The following is a 25825-nucleotide window of genomic DNA, read 5'->3' on the forward strand; positions in this document are numbered from 1 at the left end:
CTTTGTACTTTCTTCAACTTTATTTCATGTCATCATACACTGTTTGTATAGATGCGACATACGCCATAAGAGTACGCCACTTCGCAACTTGTCTATACTGTCATTATCGCGTTTCCGAATCACTGCACTTGCAAGGAAAGCAAAGTCTCGTTTTAAGAAGACAAATTTTTGCGGCATCTTTTGATTCTTTGCTTGCAATACTCGAGCTCACAAAACAAACGACGAACTATAGGAAAGCGCACGTGCAATCCTGAGCGGTACCAGGAGCGACCGATGTTCTTATACTTTCAGAATTAACTCTTCTGTTGCTAAACGTCTTTTACTGAACATGCATGGTCCAGCCTTGCTTTATATATATATATATATATATATATATATATATATATATATATATATATATACTGTATATTATATATATATATATATATATATATATACATTGGCCTTGGCCTTGGCCAACCGAGATGAACGCTCTCAGGGTTAGTAGTTGTTACTCGACGCCCGGCAAGCAAATAAGCATTATTCGACCGACTACTTCGGCAACTGGGAAAATTCCTGGGCCCGGGAACCTTCCATGCTGCGTTTTGTGAAGGACTTGCTCTCATCGCCCCGAGCAACGCAAACCCACCATATATATTAGTAGCTAATAACATTCAACACGGTAATAAAGGCTTCGCTCCCGTTCGTTTACATGTGTGTGAGGGTGTTTTATTTATGATGAACATGTAATTGCAGAATTGCAAACCATGATGCAAGAACTTTCTTTGTTCAACAGCGGGTGAGTTACAACCTTCTGAGGTCCTTCCGCAGGTTTGGGAGATTATTATAATATGGTAATTTGCCTTTAATCTTTTTTTTTTTTGTGTGTCTAGTGGGAGTTATGTATGTATGTGTATATATATATACTGTATATACATAAATACATGTATATATAAACATATAGATATATATGTATGTGTATTTATATATATACTGTATATATATAGATAGATATTTTTATACACACACACACACATATATATATACACATGCATGTGTATGCGTGTAAAATGTAGACAAGTCAGAATGGGAGGACAACAGGATTAGCAAAGACCGCAATTCAATTTCCAGCCTTACGCCCCAACCATACAGCCCTACGGTATTAATGTCAGCTGAAACTTCATGAGAAGAGAAAAGTTGTATCCTACTGCGCACTACCGAATATTCGGTGGCTCTCGGTTTTTGCAGGTTGTCGCGTGGCCGGTTCTTTTCTAAATGAAATACTGATCGACTGATTAATTCTATTAAAACTGGCGCCACACCATCTAGGTTATTTCAAAAGCAGGAGCTAAAGTACTTGCAACATTCCGTTGTGCAAGATGAAAGATACAACTTTGCAAATACGGAAGACTGTCTGGACTCTCTCCAACAACGTTCCAGGGCAACCACTACTATTTGCACATTTGCTAAATCACAAATTTCATGCTGCACACATGCAAGCGTTGAAGGAACCTCCTTATCACAGGTCGGAACAGGAGATTTATTCGCTCGTATACTCGTAGGACGCGAACACCGCCGGGTCTGCATGTCAGCTTCTACCGGACGCTGGGAAGTGAGGATGGGTGGGAGAACAAGAAGTGTTAGGCCAAAATACTGCGAGCTTAAATGTTTCGGGTGGTGGGTGGGTCTTCGTTCCGGATTGATAACGAAAGTCATCGCACAATCGAGTGACCCTGAATTTCTAGATCGATAACAGTTCCGTGAGATGAACACTTGTCTCGTGTCAGCTTATCAGCTTTAAACGAAAGTGAAAAATCTCTACGAAGCTGAAAGCGATGGGCTGACTAAATCATTTTACCTCGGTAAACACGAGATTAAATATAAATATATCTAAAAGAAACAATACATGTATATGGAAGCGTAAAAAAAATGTTAAGTGAGTAAATGTCCCGGCAATGTGATGAAAAAAAAAACCCCTACGTATAACTAAATACATAATTATAGAAATGAAGTAATGAAAATGATTACTCAAAATGCCAAAGTGAATCATCGAATTGACTAATATATGTGAACGCAAACGTTTCACACACACGATAAAAAAGATAATCAGTAGTCTAGGAAGATAAACGAGACGATAAATGAACAGATATGGCTAAAGAAAATCAAAGCGTAATACGAAAAAGGAGAAGGAGAACAAAAGAACAATTACAAGAAAAAATAAGAAACACAGACTGCCTTACATCAAAGCTACAAACGCCAATTAGCAATTGTTCGAGGAACGACTGTCATCAAAATGATTCGTAACTCGAATCTCCACCCTTACACTGAATCAATAGATAGATTGATTGATTGATTATGAAATTTAGGTCTTGAAGACCAAGCGCCGGAACCCATCAGGATTATTCAGCGGCGTAATGAAGGTGAAATATATAAATTAATGATATGATTGATAATGAATGGGTGAATGATGATATACTGGTAAATACTGGTAAAATTCAATGTTAAAATATGAACGTTAAAAAATGAAGAGTGATATTAGATAGAACCAACAAAAAATAAGTATATATTAAACTTTTATATTCAAAATATACACTTAGTATAAGAAAAAATGACTAAAATCTTGATTAAATATACTGAAATCATATCTCATTAAAATAACCAGATTCTTTCAGATAACTCATAAGGTTATCTTCCTCAACGCCATCATTTAAAACTTCTAAAATAGTCTTCCCAGCTAGTAAGTACTTTGCCCCAAGGCGATTATATAGATAACGCGTCATGCACCATACCGCTCTGATAAGCAAGTTACAATTGTTGCATCAAAGAAATCTGTAGAAAACAGAAAAGAACAAATGCTACGTGTTTTTCCGTTCACAGCGTTGACAAGGGTTCGATAAGGCATTAAACAGAGATGACTTCTTATCGAAATACCGGTGTGTGTGTGTGTGTACGTATGATACGTACATGACAGATGCACATAGGAGCAAACTGTTCCGCATGTATCGTGACAGGATTTGAAATTAGTGGACTATCTCGATTTAATTATTTGATCGTATACGCATGCGCTTGTCATTTATGAATATCTTTTGTTTATATACATTTGTATATATATTTTGTTGGATATGATATATTGTATATTTATACGCATGTGTGTGGTTATATATGTAAGTATGTATGTGCGCGAAAGTTGAACGACGAATGAGGAAGGTTTGTCAACGCAAACCTCTTTTACTGTCCTGTCCACACGTTGCTATTTTTCGTTTCAGTGACGTCGGGTGAACCTCTTGTTTGCGCGGGAGTTTGTGCCGCTTACTTAATTATTAATCATGTTTTTGAGCAGAGACGAAAGAGGCAGCAAAAAACGATTATAGATGAAGGAGTATTTTAAACAGGACAAAAACACCATTTTGCAAGATTTACAACGTGACACCTGTTGCATGTTTTTCTCAGTAAACTGTCAGGCCCGGTCCACACGGTCGAGCTTCGCTCTGCGAACTTGGCTCGGTGTGACGTCAGAAACGGAGAAACGGCGAGCAAAGCTTCGTGTAGGGCTTTCCTAATGTTTATCGAAGTATCGAGGCTTTGCGTGCAGCAGCAGGGCTGTTCACTAACGGAAATATTTCTGGTAAACGGATAAAGACGTCACTTACTGAAAAGTTTCCGTAAAGCGCAATTTCATGTCAAACCTTCACAAATAAATAAATAAAGGAAAATAAACACGAGTTTCCCGTTATTTTACCCTTCATAATGAATACGTCAGTTAAGCATGACTTATGGGAACTTTGAAAAACAAATATATTAACACCCTTTATTGCAATGCTACGGAAATCTGTCAGTCTAGTCCATTATGCTTGGAAACCCTGGTGCTGTACTGTAGTGATCGGTAGCTGCATCCTGTTGACAGAATAGTAATGCTGCATGCACAGTAGTCGAGCTTCAGCTGAAATACTCTGCCTCATGGTAGTATCTTGTTTCCTTATATATGGTTCCATTTTAGATAAGAGTTTATAAAAGTTGTTGGGGTCCATTCTCATATAGTTGATGAAATCTGATTCATAGCCATGTATGTCTCAGTCCCGCAATATCCTCAAATGACTTCCTATGTCTGCTCTTCTTTGTAGCCACTCTGCACCACGTCCTTTTCTGCCTTGTCGCTTTTATCTTTGCACACATTGCTACGACAATACACAGCGCGATTTTCTTCTTGGGTATTTTACGATCCATATTGTAGTACATATTCGGTCCTGCGTCAGTCACTGCCAGCAGGCTCTCACTAACCAACCAGCGTCGTTCGGACAGCAGCATAAATGCGTACGACAAGCTTAGCCCGCAAAGCGGCAAAGTTTACCGAGCAGAGCTCGACCGTGTGGACGGGACCTTAGAATAGCCTTTTAAAAGTTTTCCAAAGGAACTCGTGTTTTTGGTCATCTTCAATAAAATTAAGAGTTAATTCTTTGCTGTCCAGTGACACAGTAATTAGATTTTACTACACAATAGCTTTCAGGGAAAAAAAAAAAAAAAACGCAAAAAAAAAAAAAAAAAAAAAAAAAAGCACGTGGCTATCACCGGCTGGAAGCCTTGCGTGATAGGCTTGCCTACTGAAATTTGGAAGATCATGGCATCGACGCAACATCAGTTACCGTCTTTTTTTTTTTTTTTTTCCTGGCAACTGTCATTACGCTTCCCTTTCCAGTGCAAACACTGCGGCCTTGAAGCTAGACTGAAAGACATATTATTTCAAGTAAATAATCGAATATCTTTTATTTTGCGATTGGTAAGAAACGCGTAAATTGAGTGACTTCGGTTTCTTAAGTCTAGTTATCTGCCTTCGAGAATTCTCAGATAGCTGCATAATAACACAACAATATATTAGACTTTAATAAAATGGAATTCTCAGAAATGAAAGCATCTAGTTGATTATCATTACCTGAAATTCACGCTGTAAGTCATAAAGTTGAGAGTAAATGTAAATATAAAAACACTTTTCTTGTGTGAAGAAGATACGTGATGAGTGAACCTTAAGGTTTGAGCACTGATGTTGGATGACGTCATAGCAGCGCAGAATATCCGGTGACTCCGGTCTGGTCAAGAAAACGTTTACAAGGGGGTAAAATTTTCACAATTTATCTACATTTATGCCAAATGTGAAGAGAAAGAGGATGGAAAATCATGTGGTATAACAATAGGTTCATACAGCCAAAGCAATCACCACCACATCCCGAGAAGACAGCAACGCTCTTCACTTATTAACCGACATCTCACTTGAACCCGAACAATTCACTATCACATGCTGTTTTATCATAAATACACATGACATCTGATTATTATTGCGAGCTGCTTGGGCATATCACTAATACGTATGAACATCATACCACCGTACATGCCGGATGAATGACCAACAAAACTTGATTAGATACGTTTGAGTAGTAAATAGCGCTACAGGCCCTCAGTCACTCAGTCAGTGGTGTGACGTGCGGTTACCTCACTCAGTTACCAGTTGGACTTCAGTGAGAGTAGACTGCGAAAAACAACGTCTTTAAAAGACATCTCAGTTTAGCGGTTTAATTCTTCGTTTACTAAACGAGGTGAATGCTCCAGTAGAACTAATTCATCTCGTTTCAAGTGGGAATTAAGAAATCGAGTGACAACTGAATTTACCCTATTAAACTTGTGAACACACCTATTGCAAAATGGCATGGAAAATTGGAATAGTGGCCGCAAACGATCTTACAAACGAAGAGGAAAGTCAACCTGTCCATTCAGCCGGCAGGGGTCAGTGTCAAGCATGCATGCGGAACTCGGCCAACCGCGGAGCTTCAGCTCCCCAGGAGGAAAGTGAGAGTGGTTCACAACCAGTAGAATTTATCAACGAAATCGGTGTCGGCGCTTCAGTTGTAATAATTATTATACGGGCACGCACTACTTTCATTTTCACGACAAACGGTGAGAATGGATGGAACATGTACGAAGTTCGGCGCTGATGTGGCCAGGTAAGCAAAGTCGAATTCGGCAATTTATGGTTGAATTATAGATTCTCTCTCTCTCACACACACACACACACACACACACACACACAATATATATATATATATATATATATATATATATATATATATATATATATATATATATATATATATATATATATATATGCAGTCTATATTTATTCTTAATATATTCAGCTAGTAAAATTGCATTAATAATTTTAGTTATCAGTCTGACGACAGGAATCGAAAAGTGAAAGATTTACTTACATTTAAAGTTTCGCACAGTGTGTTTACTACAGTGGTTCTTAACCTTGGGGGCGTGAGCCAGAGGGAAAAATTAAAAATTCTCTAATTACATCCGTTATTCTCTTAACACGAGTGAAGAGCTAATATCAGAGGTTTATGAAGAAATGCAAAATTACTCGCCTGTACCGTTAGTTTCCAAGTCTACTAAGCTAGTTGGACTCGTTCGGATACTAAACATGTTCGGACCCATGTATCTTTGTGAAGTTGCATTTTCCACACTCGTTGCTCTGAAGACCAAATACACTGTGCACTCTCTGGAATTTAACCAAGCATTCAAGATCCAGTAGCTAAAACGCAGCGTCAAGTATCTAACCAATTCATTCCCAAAAGAATAAAAACACCCATTCTTTCTATTTTTCATTATTCTTTAAATCTGGGAGGGAATTTTACTCACAGATGCAAGGGGGCGTGGAGGGAAGGACCACCGCTTAGAGGAGGCGTAGTAATATAAAGGTTAAGAACCACTGGTTTACTACATGAAAGGTGTTGATACCTCTCTCTCTCTCTCTCTCTCTCTCTCTCTCTCTCTCTCTCTCTCTCTCTCTCTCTCTCTCTCCCAAATATAAATACTCAGTTTGCAATAGTGACACGTTCTATATTTATGTATTTCACAGGTCACGAACCAGGCCTTGTTAATGGATGGAGAAGATGAGGCGAAGTTTTGAATCAGCAGAAGACCTGAACGCGAGGTTTGAAACGTTTGAGGCCTTACTGCAGAGTCGAGGTCATCATATGCGGGGAATACACCTGAGCCTTCACAGGACCTCTGACGTCAGTACCTGCTGCCCTTAGGAAACCCCCTCGAACCTACTGTACAGAGTGAACGCCAAGAGCCAATCCTCTGACACATGAGTTTCTTGATTCAGAACAGTGCACAGGAAGTTCATCGCGACGTTCCATCAGAGGGGGATCAAATATAACTATTTCTTGTAAGATAAAATAAATACAGTTAATAAAATGTATAAGATTATGTATGATTATCCCGGATATCTGGAAAAGTATTCAGAAGGATTATTCCATTTGTTGTAGCCACAATGCATTTAAAACTGACAATGGCAAATAATAAGACAGACTTGACGTATAGATAAGTTGCTGTGCAGAACAGTTCTGCTTAAAGAAGAGCAAAACATTCTCCAATGAAGGACTTGATCAGCAGGACAAGGTACAATCATTGCCGGTGTCAAAACACTGATCATATGCTTGATCATCCTAGTAAGATATTTCATTTTTCAAAATGTTCATCATAACAAAAACAATACAAAAAACAATCAGTTGAGAAAAGGTTATTCATGACGATGACATCTTTACTCCAGAATAGAATACAATATAGAATTTAGGCCAAAGGCCAAGCGCTTTGACCTATGAGGTCATTCAACGCTAAAAAGGAAATTGACAGTTAAAAGGTTTGAAAGGTGTAACAGAAGGGAAACATCGCAGTAACACCATGAATCAATTGTTACGTGAGGGTGGAAAGTAAGACAGAAGTAAGAGAATATGAACGGAGGTACAGTGAAAGGAATGAAAGGGACACTGCAAAGAATGGTTTTGAAAGCGCACCAGTGTAAGAAAAAAGGAACATTCAGAATATTAGGTTTTATGTTCCCTTTCCTGCTGACAATGCTAGCTGAATTGTTTTGGTTATTTGCTTAATATTTTCAATGTCGATCAGGATTCAGACGTGTATCTAAATATACTATAAAGCTGAATGCCACTAAAAGGCATAGGTTAAAAAATAAATCTGGATTTATGGTTATACAGCAGGACAGGTAAATATTTGCAAGGTAGTTTAGTAACATCGTACTGGTTTGCTTAACATGAAAAGATCATGACAGAAGCTGAAGTGTTCTGCACCATTATTACTAGTGTCTGGTATTCAAAAAGGTGAGCTCATTCATATAAGCCGAGCTGAAAAAAACCATTAACTTTATAGGTTTAAATTGTCAAGAAAGCTCATACGTGAGTAAAAAGAGAGGGAGAGAAGTAAAAGAAAGTTCAACATATCACGACCCATTTGTAATTGAACAAGCGACCGACATATTTCACCAAACCTAAATTGTACCCTGAGAAAATTTAATGTTTCGCAAGTATCTCTTCAAGATGAAAATGACTGCTGGAAAAGCATTGGGTTTCCAAATGAAATGTTGTCTAAGAACAAAGGACTTCGAGATGCTTAGATCCCAGATCTTTTCTTGCGATCTACCCCGGCGGGTGGTTGAGACTACAACAGCTTCTCAAAGACTGGCGAGTAAATCAGCCTAAACTTTTCATCGTCCAGGAAGTCAGCAGATAAGATGAAGACGTATTTAATGTTGTCGATAAGATGGAAATATATCGACAACCTCGCTTGCAACATATTTCCAACTTATCGGCAGCAGCCAATAAAACACTGTTTTCAACTTATTACTAATACCATCACAGACATTGTCGGCGATATGTTTCCAACTTACCGATAAAAGCCATACAAGTGTTTTCAACTTCTCTGCTGACTGTCGTCCAGGACGGGGCCTGGATGTTATCCTATGCTGTGGATGGCATAGTCCGGAACGAGTCGAATGAAAGGAAGTGAGGAATAACAATTTGTAAGCAGCATGTGTACAAGGGGGAACATTTTCTTTTCCTTCACCGCCCACGCCACTTGGGCTGACAAATGGAGTCCTTAACTAACAGAGGCAAAGTACACACCACTTCACTTCACTGAGAAGGAAATTGTAGCAATTTTCGTCATCCCATTACTGGAGTGCAAAAACGACGATTCGTCGGATCTCGATGTGTCCATGACACACAGGCCAAATAATGAATCACTACCCACGCTAATTTGAAAAACAATGAAACTTGTGAAACGTGATTTAACCGAGTATGGAAGCCATGTCTTTTATTTTTATTTTTTTCAAGCAATTTAACCAATAATATAGTGGTTTGACTTTTAAGACAAGAATGTAAACTGGGCAATAATAAGTTTTTGAAATACCTAATGTATGACATGAACCTTATGACTTAAAGGTGAAAACGTAGCTGTTTTCCTAATAACAAAGCAACTTTTTGTTAACTAGTCTAAATCCTCCAAGGAATCAAACTTATTGAAAAGAAGACTTTGGTGTAAGAGATGGTTTACAAAATAAGGAATAGTTGACCTGTTTCAGACAACGCTGTTAGCCTCCTAATTATTTAAACGTATTAGCTTGTAATGCATGCAATGGAAATAAAAAAACTAGTTTCCATTTCATTAAAAAGATATTGTATAAGTACCATAAAGAACCTAACCATGAAAATAAAAATATGTTAAGGAGCTTAAATTTCCGAGCAGGTAACAGTGCTGACATAGACCAATCCCATGGATTCTAAGCCTCCGCTGACCCCTGCAAGATTATTCTTCGTCATCTACGTCACAGTAATTGTCTGGGTGCTTGTAGGTTGTTCACGATTTGACGGCTGTTTCCATAAAACAAGCTCGTTTACAACCTACGGCAACCAAATTTTATGGCGAAGTCCAAACACATGCTACCTATATTATACCTCTGTACGTCTGTGGTTATTATTAAGATAGTTTAACCAGACCATTGAGCTGACTGTCAGCTCTCGTAGGGTTGGCCCGAAGGATTAGGATGAAACACCAGGTCTAATCTGTGGTGAAATGCTCTTTATTCTCTGAATCTTTGGAATTTATCGTAAATTCAGTATTCACATTACATGGAGGGCAAAGGGTAAAGGCCAAATTCTCCCAACATTTATACTTATCACATTTCTCTCTCTCCCTCATTTACAAAAGACAGCAACCGAAATAACAGCTGATAATTGCAATCTTGTATAATGAAATATTCGCATAAGCAGTCTGGTGAATGAATGAATGATTTCAAGTTAGCAGGCGTCGTGTAGTACTCAGAAGTTAAAACATTGATAACAACGTCCTTCGGGGAAAAACACAATAATTTCAGAAAGCACGTTAAAATCAAATAAAAGAAAGTGAGCGCACTCTTTATAAACCACAAAAAATGCAGCGCACACCACACAAGTAACCACAAACATCCAAACTTAACTGAGGACGAGAGTCCTCTCTAACGAAGATGTTGGATTATCTATATTTCTTTCATTTTACTCAGAGCTTAATTGGTATTATAAAATATCCATATTTACAATACACTGACTCTTCTGGTGATGCAAATATTTAGTTTCAATTAAAACGAAAGAAATTAATAAAAAAAATGCAAGGAGCAAATGATAAAATCGCCCCGCTGGTCAACTTTGCACGCCGTGATGCCAGTGAATCGTGCAGTTACATGATTCAGCTAAAATCCAAAAGTAGATTTCAGATCCAATATTATTGTGAATGTTACAAGACTACCTGCTGTGTGTGTGTGTGTGTGTGTGTGTGTGTGTGTGTGTAGAGAGAGAGAGAGAGAACACATTATCCATATCTCACAAATGGCGGCACCTGGGATGAGGATTATCTTGTCGAGGACGCCCGCCACTTAAACGATGGTTCACATTCCGACGGAGTACTGGTCACTTACATCGGTTTTTTATCTCTTCTCTCCCTCCCCCACACCCGCAGCAACCCCTAACACTTGACTAGCACCCATAACACGGGAATTTCTGAGACATGCTAGAACAAACCCAAAGGTACATAATCTGAGACATGCTGGATTTTAGAGAACAAACCCAAATCGTTTCCTCCCTGTCCACATGAGACATGCTGGATTTTAGAGAACAAACCCAAATCGTTTCCTCCCTGTCCACTTCGGGAATTTCTGAGACATGCTGGATTTTAGAGAACAAACCCAAATCGTTTCCTCCCTGTCCACTTCGGGAATTTCTGAGACATGCTGGATTTTAGAGAACAAACCCAAATCGTTTCCTCCTGTCCACTTGGGAATTTCAGAGACATGCTGGATTTTAGAGAACAAACCCAAATCGTTTTCCCTCCACTTCAGGAATTTCTGACATGCTGGATTCCAAATCGTTTCCTTCCTGTCCACTTCGGGAAAGACATGCTGGATTTTAGAGACATGCTGGATTTCAGAGACATGCTGGAACAAACCCAAATCGTTTCCTCCCTGTCCACTTCGGGAATTTCAGAGACATGCTGGATTTTAGAGAACAAACCCAAATCGTTTCCTCCCTGTCCACTTCGGGAATTTCAGAGACATGCTGGATTTTAGAGAACAAACCCAAATCGTTTCCTCCCTGTCCACTTCGGGAATTTCAGAGACATGCTGGATTTTAGAGAACAAACCCAAATCGTTTCCTCCTGTCCCTGTCCAAGGAATTTCAGAGACATGCTGGATTTTAGAGAACAAACCCAAATCGTTTCTTCCTGTCCACTTCTGGGAATTTCAGAGACATGCTGGATTTTAGAGAACAAACCCAAATCGTTTCCTCCTGTCCACTTCTGGAATTTCTGAGACATGCTGGGAATTTTAGATTTTAGAGAACAAACCCAAATCGTTTCCTCCCTGTCCACTTCGGGAATTTCTGAGACATGCTGGATTTTAGAGAACAAACCCAAATCGTTTCCTCCCTGTCCACTTCGGGAATTTCAGAGACATGCTGGATTTTAGAGAACAAACCCAAATCGTTTCCCTCCCTGTCCAATCGTTTTCCTGGGAATTTCAGAGACATGCTGGATTTTAGAGAACAAACATGCTGGATTTTTATTTTAGAGAACAAACCCAAATCGTTTCCTCCTGTCCACTTCAGAATTTCAGGAATTTCTGTCCACTTCAGGAATTTCAGAGACATGTCCACTTCGGGAATTTCAGAGATGCTGGATTTTAGAGAACAAACCCAAATCGTTTTTCCTGTCCCCTGGAATTTCAGAGACATGCTGGATTTTAGAGAACAAACCCAAATCGTTTCCTCCCTGTCCAATTTCAGGAGACATGCTGGATTTTAGAGAACAAACCCAAATCGTTTCCTCCCTGTCCACTTCTGGGAATTTTCAGAGAACAAACATGCTGGATTTTTTGGATTTTGAGAACAAACCCAAATCGTTTCCTCCTGTCCACTTTGGGAATTTCAGAGACATGCTGGATTTTAGAGAACAAACCCAAATCGTTTCTCTCCTGTCCACTTGGGAATTTCAGAGACATGCTGGATTTTAGAGAACAAACAAACCTGTCCAATCTGGGAATTTACAGAGACATGCTGGATTTTAGAGAACAAACCCAAATCCCTGTCCACGGGAATTTCTGAGGAATTTCAGAGACATGCTGGATTTTGCTGTTTCTCCCTGTCCATGGAATTTCAGAGACATGCTGGATTTTAGAGAACAAACCAAATCGTTTCCTCCTGTCCACTTCGGGAATTTCAGAGACATGCTGGATTTTAGAGAACAAACCCAAATCGTTTCCTCCCTGTCCACTTCGGGAATTTCAGAGACATGCTGGATTTTAGAGAACAAACCCAAATCGTTTCCTCCCTGTCCACTTCGGGAATTTCTGAGACATGCTGGATTTTAGAGAACAAACCCAAATCGTTTCCTCCTGTCCACTTCTGGGAATTTCAGAGACATGCTGGATTTTAGAGAACAAACAGGAATTTCAGAACATGCTGGATTTTAGAGAACAAACCCAAATCGTTTCTCCCTGTCCACTTCTGGGAATTTCAGAGACATGCTGGATTTTAGAGAACAAACCCAAATCGTTTCCTCCCTGTCCACTTGGGAATTTCAGAGACATGCTGGATTTTAGAGAACAAACCCAAATCGTTTCCTCCTGTCCACTTCAGGAATTTCAGAGACATGCTGGATTTTAGAGAACAAACCCAAATCGTTTCTCCCTGTCCACTTCAGGAATTTCAGAGACATGCTGGATTTTAGAGAACAAACCCAAATCGTTTCCTCCCTGTCCACTTCTGGAATTTCAGAGACATGCTGGATTTTAGAACAAACCCAAATCGTTTCCTCCTGTTTCCTGGGAATTTCAGAGACATGCTGGATTTTAGAGAACAAACCCTCCTGTCCACTTCTGGAATTTCAGAGACATGCTGGATTTTAGAGAACAAACCCAAATCGTTTCCTCCTGTCCACTTCGGGAATTTCAGAGACATGCTGGATTTTAGAGAACAAACAAAATGCTGGATTTTAGAGACATGCTGGAACAAACAAACCCAAATCGTTTCCTCCCTGTCCACTTCGGGAATTTCAGAGACATGCTGGATTTTAGAGAACAAACCCAAATCGTTTCCTCCCTGTCCAAATTTCAGAGACATGCAAACAAACCCAAATCGTTTCCTCCTGTCCACTTCTCGGGAATTTCAGAGACATGCTGGATTTTAGAGAACAAACCCAAATCGTTTTCCTGTCCCTGACATCTGGATTTTAGAGAACAAACCCAAATCGTTTTCCTCCCTGTCCACTTCAGAATTTCTGGGAATTTCAGAGACATGCTGGATTTTAGAGAACAAACCCAAATCGTTTCCTCCTGTCCACTTCTGGAATTTCAGAGACATGCTGGATTTTTAGAGAACAAACCCAAATCGTTTCCTCCTGTCCAAACAGAGACATGCTGGATTTTAGAGAACAAACCCAAATCGTTTCCTCCCTGTCCACTTCTGGAATTTCAGAGACATGCTGGATTTTAGAGAACAAACCCAAATCGTTTCCTCCTGTCCACTTCGGGAATTTCTGAGACATGCTGGATTTTAGAGAACAACATGTTTCCTCCCTGGTCCATTTTTCAGAGACATGCTGGAACAAACCCAAATCGTTTCCTCCCCTGTCCACTTCGGGAATTTCAGAGACATGCTGGATTTTAGAGAACAAACCCAAATCGTTTCCTCCTGTCCACTTGGGAATTTCAGAGACATGCTGGATTTTAGAGAACAAACCCAAATCGTTTTCTCCCTGTCCACTTCTGGGAATTTCAGAGACATGCTGGATTTTAGAGAACAAACCCAAATCGTTTCCTCCCTGTCCACTGGGAATTTCAGAGACATGCTGGATTTTAGAGAAACAACCCAAATCGTTTCCTCCTGTCCACTTCAGGAATTTCTGAGACATGCTGGATTTTAGAGAACAAACCCAAATCGTTTCCTCCCTGTCCACTTCGGGAATTTCAGAGACATGCTGGATTTTAGAGAACAAACCCAAATCGTTTCTTCCCTGTCCACTTCGGGAATTTCAGAGACATGCTGGATTTTAGAGAACAAACCCAAATCGTTTCCTCCCTGTCCACTTCGGGAATTTCAGAGACATGCTGGATTTTAGAGAACAAACCCAAATCGTTTCCTCCCTGTCCACTTCAGGGAATTTCAGAGACATGCTGGATTTTAGAGAACAAACCCAAATCGTTTTCCTCCCCTGTCCACTTCCAAATCGGGAATTTCAGAGACATGCTGGATTTTAGAGAACAAACCCAACATCTGGATTTTCCTCCCTGTCCACTTCGGGAATTTCAGAGACATGCTGGATTTTTAGAGAACAAACCCAAATCGTTTCCTCCCTGTCCACTTCTGGGAATTTCAGAGACATGCTGGATTTTAGAGAACAAACCCAAATCGTTTCTCCCTGTCCACTTCAGGAATTTCAGAGACATGCTGGATTTTAGAGAACAAACCCAAATCGTTTCCTCCCTGTCCACTTCTGGAATTTCAGAGACATGCTGGAATCGTTTCCTCCCTGTTTCAGAGACATGCTGGATTTTAGAGAACAAACCCAAATCGTTTCCTCCCTGTCCACTTCTGGAATTTCAGAGACATGCTGGATTTCAGAGAACAAACCCAAATCGTTTCCTCCTGTCCACTTCTGGAATTTCAGAGACATGCTGGATTTTAGAGAACAAACCCAAATCGTTTCCTCCCTGTCCACTTCTAGGAATTTCAGAAATCGTTTTCATGCTGGATTAGAGAACAAACCCAAATCGTTTCCTCCCTGTCCACTTCGGGAAGAGACATGCTGGATTTTAGAGAACAAACCCAAATCATTTCCTCCCTGTCCACTTGGAATTTCAGAGACATGCTGATTTTAGAGAACAAACCCAAATCGTTTCCTCCCTGTCCACTTCTGGGAATTTCAGAGACATGCTGGATTTTAGAGAACAAACCCAAATCGTTTCCTCTCCTGTCCATGGAATTTCAGAGACATGCTGGATTTTAGAGAACAAACTCAAATCGTTTCCTCCCCTGTCCACTTCTGGGAATTTCAGAGACATGCTGGATTTTAGAGAACAAACCCAAATCGTTTCCTCCCTGTCCACTTCTGGGAATTTCAGAGAACAAACATGCTGGATTTGAGACAGAGAACAAACCCAAATCGTTTCCTCCCTGTCCACTTCAGGGAATTTCAGAGACATGCTGGATTTTAGAGAACAAACCTAAATCGTTTCCTCCCTGTCCACTTCTGGGAATTTCAGAGACATGCTGGATTTTTAGAGAACAAACCCAAATCGTTTCCTCCCTGTCCACTTCTGGGAATTTCAGAGACATGCTGGATTTTTTCGTTTCTTCCCTGTCCACTTCTGGGAATTTCAGAGACATGCTGGATTTTAGAGAACAAACCCAAATCGTTTCCTCCTGTCCACTTCTGGAATTTCAGAGACATGCTGGATTTTAGAGAACAAACCCAAATCGTTTCCTCCTGTCCACTTCGGGAATTTCAGAGACATGCTGGATTTTAGAGAACAAACCCAAATCGTTTCCTCCCTGTCCACTTCTGGAATTTAGAGAACAGAGACATGCTGGATTTTAGAGAAGAACAAACCCTGGATTTTAGAGAAAACCCAAATCGTTTTCCTGTCCCTGTCCAGAGACATGCTGGATTTTAGAGAACAAACCCAAATCGTTTCTTCCCTGTCCATTTCAGAGACATGCTGGATTTTAGAGAACAAACCCAAATCGTTTCCTCCCTGTCCACTTCTGGGAATTTCAGAGACATGCTGGATTTTAGAGAACAAACCCAAATCGTTTCCTCCCTGTCCACTTCTGGAATTTCAGAGACATGCTGGATTTTTAGAACAAACCAAGTTTCCTCCCTGTCCAAATCAGAGACATGCTGGATTTTAGAGAACCTCCTGTCCACTTCGGGAATTTCAGAGACATGCTGGATTTTAGAGAACAAACCCAAATCGTTTCCCTTTCCTCCAGAGATATGCCCAACCGTTTCCTCCTGTCCACTTCGGGAATTTCAGAGACATGCTGATTTTAGAGAACAAACCCAAATCGTTTCCTCCTGTCTGAGACATGCTGGTTTCCTCTCTCCTGTCCACTTCTGGGAATTTCAGAGACATGCTGGATTTTAGAGAACAAACCCAAATCGTTTCCTCCCTGTCCACTTCAGGAATTTCAGAGACATGCTGGATTTTAGAGAACAAACCCAAATCGTTTCCTCCTGTCCCTGTCCACATTCTGGATTTTAGAACAAACCCAAATTTCCACTTCTGGGAATTTTCAGAGACATGCTGGATTTTAGAGAACAAACCCAAATCGTTTCTCCTCCCTGTCCACAAATCGTTTTCCTCCCTGTCCACTTCTGGGAATTTCAGAGACATGCTGGATTTTAGAGAACAAACCCAAATCGTTTTCTCCCTGTCCACTTCTATAGAGAATTTCAGAGACATGCTGGATTTAGAGAACAAACCCAAATCGTTTCTTCCCTGTCCACTTCAGGAATTTCAGAGACATGCTGGATTTTAGAGAACAAACCCAAATCGATTTTCCCTTCCACTTCGGGAATTTCCTGATTTTCCACTTTGGAATTTTTAGAGAACAAAACTCAAATCGTTTCCTGTCCTTGGGAATTTCAGAGACATGCTCGGGATTTTAGAGAACAAACCCAAATCGTTTCTTCCTGTCCACTTGGGAATTTCAGAGACATGCTGGATTTTAGAGAACAAACCCAAATCGTTTCCTCCCTGTCCACTTCTGGGAATTTCAGAGACATGCTGGATTTTAGAGAACAAACCCAAATCGTTTTTCCTGTCCCTTCAGAGACATGCTGCAGAGACATCTGGAATTTTAGAGACATGCTGGATTTTAGAGAACACTTCTGGGAATTTCAGAGACATGCGATTTTTCGTTTCCTCCCTGTCCACTTCTGGAATTTCTGAGACATGCTGGATTTTAGAGAACAAACCCAAATCGTTTCCTCCCTGTCCACTTCGGGAATTTCCAGAGACATGCTGGATTTTAGAGAACGGGGAACCCAAATCGTTTCTTCCTGTCCTCCAGGAATTTCAGAGACATGCTAGATTTTAGAGAACAAACTTAAAATCGCTGTCCACTTCTGGAATTTCAGAGACATGCTGGATTTTTGGAAGAACAAACCCAAATCGTTTCCTCCTGTCCACTTCTGGAATTTCCTGAGACATTTCAGAGAACAAACAAATCGTTTCCTGGATGCTGGATTTTAGAGAACAAACCCAAATCGTTTCTTCCTGTCCACCTGAATTTCAGAGACATGCTGGATTTTAGAGAACAAACCCAAATCGTTTCCTCCTGTCCACTTGGGAATTTCAGAGACATGCTGGATTTTCAAATCGTTTCTCCCTGTCCACTTCGGGAATTTCAGAGACATGCTGGATTTTGAGAACAAACCCAAATCATTTCCTCCCTGTCCACTTCGGGAATTTCTGACATGCTGGATTTTAGAGAACAAACCCAAATTTTCCTCCCTGTCCACTTGAATTTGTTATTCCTGTCACTTCATTGAACACTTCTGGAATTTCTGAGACATGCTGGATTTTTAGAGAACAAGCCCAAATCGTTTCTCGTTTCTCCTGTCCACTTAGGGAATCGTTTTTTCTGAGACATGCTGGATTTTTAGAAGAAGAACAAACCCAAATCGTTTCCTCCCTGTCCACTTCAGGGAATTACAGAGACATGCTGGATTTTAGAGAACAAAACAAGTTTGTCGGATTTTCAGAAATCGATCGTTTTTTCAAAATCGTTTCCCTGTCCACTTCAGGAATTTCAAGAGACATGCTGGATTTATTTATCCCAAATTTTTATAATCGTTTGTCATTTCAGTGAACCCATCGTTTTCCCTCCTTTTTGAGGAATTTCAGGATTTAGACATGCTGGATTTTCAGTGAACCCATTTTTGAGAACAAACCCAAATCATTTTTCCTCCTGTCCACTTCAGGAATTTCTGAGACATGCTGGATTTTAGAGAACAAACCCAAATCATTTCTCCTTCCACTTCAGTCGTCAATTCGTTTCTGTTAGAATTTCAGAGACATGCTGGATTTTAGAGAACAAACCCAAATCGTTTCCTCCTGTCCACTTCAGGAATTTCAGAGACATGCTGGATTTTAGAGAACAAAACCCAAATTGTTTCCCTCCCCTTCATTTCACTTCAGGAATTACAGAGACATGCTGGAGATTTAGAGAACAAACCCAAATCGTTTCCTCCTGTCCAACTGGGAATTACTGAGACATGCTGGATTTTAGAAAAACAAACATCGATTTTGAAACAAACCGTCCCTGAACAGTTTCGTGGATTTGAATTGAATTATTTTTTTATAGAACAAACGCAAAATGTTTTCCTGATCACAATTTCAGGAACTGGATTTTGAGAACAAGCCAAACGACTGTCCACTTCCGATGCAGAGACATGCTAGGGTTAGATCGTAATCACGTAAATGCTGAGACTTTTAGAACAAACCCAAATCGTTTCCTCCTGTCCACTTGGAATTTCAGAGACATGCTGAATTTTAGAGAACAAACCCAAATTGTTTCCCTCCCTGTCCCTTGGGAATTACATTACCGCAATTAAGAGACATGCTGGATTTTAGAGAACAAACCCAAATCGTTTCCTCCTGTCCACTTCAGGAATTTTGAGACATGCTGGATTTTAGAGAACAATTCAAATCGTTTCCTCCTCCACTTCGGGAATTTACAGAGACATGCTGGATTTTAGAGAACAAACCCAAATCGTTTCCTCCCTGTCCACTTCAGGAATTTCCAGAGACATGCTGGATTTTAGAGAACAAACCCAAATGGGTTTCTCCCCTGTCCACTTCAGGAATTAACCCGGGAATTTCTGAGACATGCTGGATTTTAGAGAACAAACCCAAATCGTTTCCTCCCTGTCCACTTCAGGAATTTGAGACATGCTGTTTTTTCTAGAACAAACCCAAATATTTTCCTCCCTAAAACTTCAGAAACAGAGACACTGGATTTTGAGAACAATGCCAAATCGTTTCCTCCTGTCCACTTTCTGGAATTTCTGAGACATGCTGGATTTTAGAGAACAAACCCAAATCATTTCCTCCTGTCCACTTCAGGAATTTCTGAGACATGCTGGATTTTAGAGAACAAACCCAAATCGTTTCTCCCTGTCCCACTTCTGGGAATTTCTGAGACATGCTGGATTTTAGAGAACAAACCCCAAATCGTTTCCTCCCTGTCCACTTCCAGAAACAAATTTCTGGACATGCTGGATTTTAGAGAACAAACCCAGGGATCAAGCCTAAATCGTTTCCTCCTGTCCACTTCGGGAATTTCAGAGACATGCTGGATTTTAGAGAACAAACCCAAATCGTTTCTTCCCTGTCCACTTCGGGAATTTCAGAGACATGCTGGATTTTAGAGAACAAACCCAAATCGTTTCTTCCCTGTCCACTTCCTGTCCACTTCTGGGAATTTCAGAGACATGCTGGATTTTAGAGAACAAACCCAAATCGTTTCTTCCCTGTCCACTTCTGGGAAAAAGAGACATGCTGGATTTTAGAGAACAAACCCAAATCGTTTCTCCCTGTCCACTTCAGGGAATTTCAGAGACATGCTGGATTTTAGAGAACAACCCAAATCGTTTCCTCCCTGTCCACTTCTGGGAATTTCAGAGACATGCTGGATTTTAGAGAACAAACCCAAATCGTTTCTCCCTGTCCACTTCGGGAATTTCAGAGACAGAGACATGTCCACTGAATTTTGCTGATTTTAGAGAACAAACCCAAATCGTTTCCTCCCCTGTCCACTTCGGGGAATTTCAGAGACATGCTGGATTTTAGAGAACAAACCCAAATCGTTTCCTGTCCCTGTCCACTTCAGGAATTTCAGAGACATGCTGGATTTTAGAGAACAAACCCAAATCGTTTCCTCCCCTGTCCACTTGGGAATTTCAGAGACATGCTGGATTTTAGAGAACAAACCCAAATCGTTTCCTCCCTGTCCACTTCTGGGAATTTCAGAGACATGCTGGATTTTAGAGAACAAACCCAAATCGTTTCTTCCTGTCCACTTCTGGAATTTCAGAGACATGCTGGATTTTAGAGAACAAACCCAAATCGTTTCCTCCCTGTCCCACTTCTGGGAATTTCAGAGACATGCTGGATTTTTAGAAGAACAAACCCAAATCGTTTCCTCCCTGTCCACTTCAGGAATTTCAGAGACATGCTGGATTTTAGAGAACAAACCCAAATCGTTTCCTCCCTGTCCACTTCGGGAATTTCAGAGACATGCTGGATTTTAGAGAACAAACCCAAATCGTTTCCTCCCTGTCCACTTCGGGAATTTCAGAGACATGCTGGATTTTAGAGAACAAACCCAAATCGTTTCTTCCCTGTCCACTTCGGGAATTTCAGAGACATTTTGAACAAACATGTCCTGGATTAAAGAGAATGCTGGAAGAGAACAAGCCAAATCATTTCCCTCCTTCAGAGACATGCTGGATTTTAAAGAACAAACCCCAAATTTCAGGAATTTCAGAGACATGCTGGACTTTTTTTTTTTAAAGAACAAATTTCAAACATGTGGATTTTTCCTCCCTGTCCCTTCAGGAATTTCAGAGACATGCTGGATTTTAGAGAACAAACCCAAACCCAAATCGTTTCTTCCCTGTCCATGCTGAGACATGGATTTCAGAGAACAAACCCAAATCGTTTCCTCCCTGTCCACTTCCTTCAGGAATTTCAGACAGACATGCTGGATTTTGGAGAACAAACCCAAATCGTTTCTCCCCTGTCCACAAATTTCAGAACATGCTGGATTTTCCCTCCCTGTCCACTTCTGGATTTTTCGAAGAGACATGCTGGATTTTAGAGAACAAACCCAAATCGTTTTCCTCCCCTCTGGGAATTTCAGAGACATGCTGGATTTTCGGTAACAAATGGATTTTAAGAAAATTACAGAGACATGCTGGATTTTAGAGAACAAACCCATCGTTTCCTCCTCCAAATCTGTCCACTTCTGGAATTTCAGAGACATGCTGGATTTTAGAGGAATCGTTTTACAGAGACATGCTGGATTTTTAGAGAACAAACCCAAATCGTTTTCCCTGTCCACTGACATGCTGGATTTTCCTTCTGGGAATTTCAGAGACATGCTGGATTTTAGAGAACAAACCCAAATCGTTTCCTTTCACTTCGGGAATTTCAGAGACATGCTGCTCCACTCCTGTCCACTTCGGGAATTTCAGAGACATGCTGGATTTTTAGAAGAGAACAAACCCAAATCGTTTCCTCCTGTCCACTTGGAATTTCTGAGACATGCTGGATTTTAGAGAACAAACCCAAATCGTTTCCTCCCCTGTCCACTTCTGGGAATTTCAGAGACATGCTGGATTTTAGAGAACAAACCCAAATCGTTTCCCCCTGTCCACAAACCCTTCGGGAATTTCAGAGACATCGATTTTCCTCCCTGTCCACGGGAATTACAGAGACATGCTGGATTTTAGAGAACAAACCCAAATCGTTTCCTCCCTGTCCACTTCGGGAATTTACAGAGACATGCTGGATTTTAGAGAACAAACCCAAATCGTTTCCTCCTGTCCACTTCTGGAATTTCAGAGACATGCTGGATTTTAGAAGAACAAACCCAAAAACCATGCTGGATTTTAGAAACAAACCCAAATCGTTTCCTCCCTGTCCACTTCAGGAATTTCTGAGACATGCTTCAAATCGTTTCTTCCCTGTCCACTTCAGGAATTTCCAGAGACATGCTGGATTTTAGAGAACAAACCCAAATCGTTTCCTCCCTGTCCACTTCAGGGATTTCAGAGAATTTCAAAATCGTTTCCTCCCAGAGAATTTCATAGAGAACAAACCCAAATCGTTTCCTCCCTGTCCACTTCAGGAATTTCAGAGACATGCTGGATTTTAGAGAACAACCCAAATCGTTTCCTCCCTGTCCACTTCTTCTGGAATTTCTAGAGACATGCTGGATTTTAGAGAACAAACCCAAATCGTTTCCTCCTGTCCACTTCAGGAATTTAGAGACATGCTGGATTTTAGAGAACAAACCCAAATCGTTTCCTCCCTGTCCACTGGATTTTAGAAAGGGGAACAAATTTCAGAGACATGCTGGATTTTAGAGAACAAACCCAAATCGTTTCCCCTGTCCACTTCGGGAATTTCAGAGACATGCTGGGGAATTTCAGCATTTCAGACATGCTGGATTTTAGAACAAACCCAAATCATTTCCCTCCCTGTCCACTTCGGAATTTCTAGAGACATGCTGGATTTTAGAGAACGCCCAATTTCGTTCCTGTCCACTTCGGGAATTTCAGAGACATGCTTTTTAGAGAACAAACCCAAATCGTTTCCTCCCTGTCCATGCTCCTGATTTTCAGAGACAGAACAACAAACCCAAAATCTGGTTTCCTCCCTGTCCACTTCAGAATTTCAGAGACATGCTGGATTTTAGAGAACAAACCCAAATCGTTTCCTCCCTGTCACTTCAGGAATTTCAGAGACATGCTGGATTTTTAGAGAACAAACCCAAATCGTTTCCCTGTCCACTTCGGGAATTTCAGAGACATGCTGGATTTTAGAGAACAAACAAACGTTTCCTCCCTGTCCACTTCAGGGAATGAAATGCGTTTCTTCCTGTCCATTTCAGAGACATGCTGTTGGATTTTTAGAGGGAATTTCAGAGACATGCTGGATTTTAGAGAACAAACCCAAATCGTTTTCTCCCTGTCCACTTCAGAATTTCAGAGACATGCTGGATTTTTAGAACAAACCCAAATCGTTTCCTCCCTGGTCCACTTTTCAGAGACAGAGAATCGTTTCCTCCTGTCTTGGATTTTGAGACATGCTGGATTTTAGAGAACAAACCCAAATCGTTTCCTCCCTGTCCACTTCGGGAATTTCAGAGACATGCTGGATTTTAGAGAACAAAACCCTGTCCACTTCAGGAAACATTGGATTTTAGAGAACAAGCCCAAATCGTTTCTTCCCTGTCCGTCGGGAATTTCTGAGACATGCTGGATTTTAGAGAACAAAACCCAAATCGTTTCCTCCCTGTCCACTGGATTTTGAGAACAAATCATTTCTCCTGTCCAGACATGAGCTGCTGGATTTTAGAGAACAAACCCAAATCGTTTCCTCCCTGTCCACTTCAGGAATTTCAGAGACATGCTGGATTTTAGAGAACAAACCCAAATCGTTTCCTCCTGTCCACTTCAGGAATTTCAGAGACATGGATTTTAGAGAACAAACAAACCTTCAAATCGTTTCCTCAAACCTAAATGTTTCTTCCCTGTCCACTTCTGGAATTACAGAGACATGCTGGATTTTAAAGAACAAACCAAAATCATGCTGGATTTTCAAATCGTTTCTTCCTGTCCACAATGGAATTTCAGAGACATGCTGGATCGTTTCTTTTTAGAGAACAAACCCAAATCGTTTCCTCCCCTGTCCACTTCAGGAATTTCAGAGACATGCTGGATTTTAGAGAACAACAAATCGTTTCCTCCCCGTCCACCAGGAATTTCAAAGACATGCTGGATTTTAGAGAACAAACAAATCGTTTCTCCCTGTCCACTTCTGGGAATTTCTGAGACATGCTGGATTTTAGAGAACAAACCCAAATCGTTTCCTCCCTGTCCACTTCGGGAATTTCAGAGACATGCTGGATTTTAGAGAACAAACCCAAATCGTTTCCTCCCTGTCCACTTCTGGGAATTACAGAGACATGCTGGAATTTAGAGAACAAAGAGACATGTCCACTTCAGGAATTTCAGAGACATTTTAGAGAACAAACCCAAATCGTTTCCTCCCTGTCCACCTGGGAATTTCAGAGACATGCTGGATTTTAGAGAACAAACCCAAATCGTTTCCTCCCTGTCCACTTCGGGAATTTCTGAGACATGCTGGATTTTAGAGAACAAACCCAAATCGTTTCCTCCCTGTCCACTTCGGGAATTTCAGAGACATGCTGGATTTTAGAGAACAAACCCAAATCGTTTCCTCCCTGTCCACTTCGGGAATTTCAGAGACATGCTGGATTTTGGATTTTAGAGAACAAACCCAAATCGTTTCCTCCCCTGTCCACTTCCTGGAATTTCAGAGACATGCTGGATTTTAGAGAACAAACCCAAATCGTTTCCTCCTGTCCACTTCAGGAATTTCAGAGACATGCTGGATTTTAGAGAACAAACCCAAACAGACATGCTGGATTTTAGAGAACAAATCGTTTCCTCCCTGTCCACTTCAAAATTTCAGGACATGCTGGATTGCAGAGACATGCTGGTTTTTGAGAACAAACGCAAATCGTTTCCTCCCTGTCCACTTCGGGAATTTCTGAGACATGCTGGATTTTAGAGAACAAACGCAAATCGTTTCTTCCCTGTTCGCTTCGGTGAAGAGCTGACCTCACTACCACTTGCCGAACTGAACCACAGAGCCGAAATTATAATCACAGGGCAGCCCCTATGACGGATATGGGGTTCTTTAATGACTAAAATGTAAAAAGATTGAACAAATCGTCAAAGTTTGCATGTTTTGGTATGAATAAGAATAACCTCCGACCTCCGAAAGTACTGACCCGGAACTCAACTCCCAGCGTTAATTAAGACTGTGGGTGATGAGATTGAAAAGCTAATATTTCAAGCAGCAGATTGGCTAAGGAACTGACCACCCATCGACAGACTACAGACTATCACTAGAGAGACACATCAAGGCCCCTCTAGGATTACCGAAACAGCCAAAGCATGTTCTTTTCTAAGAACCTCTTTGACAGAGCAGTCTAGTCCAACAGCAGTGAAGGTGCCACTTATATCCTCTGAATCTTCTGGCACGCCTGTTTCGTTTTCTATTTGCTTTACAGATATTTGGATATGGTTTCTGTGAAACACAACTTCGCTTCACCAGCTTTCACTATTCAAAACGCAATAGTCAATATTTCACCTGCATATTTTTCAAATTCTCTCTACAAATTTATATCTTGTGTTTCCTCTCAAAGAAGCCATTTGGCTGAAAGTTTCCCTGTCAACTTTTACTATTACTTTTGTTTTTGCTTCTGTTAACTTAATCCCACTTTGTATGCCTAGGCGAATACATTTATTCCTGTCAAGTCTGGAATCCTCTTACCCACAAGGAGAGGTTCTCATCCGTGAGACTTCCATAACCACCACACATTGTCATTCTCGCATGTAGCAATACTTTAAAATTACCTTAATAATAATAAGACACCCATATGTACATACATAATATACTGTATATACACACACACACACACACACACACACACACACACACACATATATATATATATATATATATATATATATTGTTACGTGTGGAGGTCTTGGTTGATCATGTATTATTCAATTTACGTAAATTTTACGTGTTCTGCAAACCAAGATTACACGTAACCTGTCACTTGAAGCCAAAAGTTAA

At 40.5% G+C, this 25825-nt stretch overlaps 1 protein-coding gene and 1 long non-coding RNA gene across 5 annotated transcripts in view; one reads left to right on the forward strand and one right to left on the reverse strand.

Annotated features, from left to right (window-relative positions):
- Positions 1 to 25825, reverse strand: part of Sin1 (SAPK-interacting protein 1) — a 563667-nt gene that overhangs the window by 155847 nt on the left and 381995 nt on the right. The gene's annotated exons all lie outside the window — the stretch shown is intronic.
- On the forward strand, positions 3847 to 7237 carry LOC136855569 (uncharacterized). Its single transcript, XR_010858067.1, has 2 exons — positions 3847 to 5969; positions 6887 to 7237. It is a non-coding gene; the product is annotated as an uncharacterized lncRNA (long non-coding RNA).

Source organism: Macrobrachium rosenbergii, chromosome 32 (assembly GCF_040412425.1).
Source record: "Macrobrachium rosenbergii isolate ZJJX-2024 chromosome 32, ASM4041242v1, whole genome shotgun sequence".
NCBI classification, from domain to species: Eukaryota; Metazoa; Arthropoda; class Malacostraca; order Decapoda; family Palaemonidae; genus Macrobrachium; species Macrobrachium rosenbergii.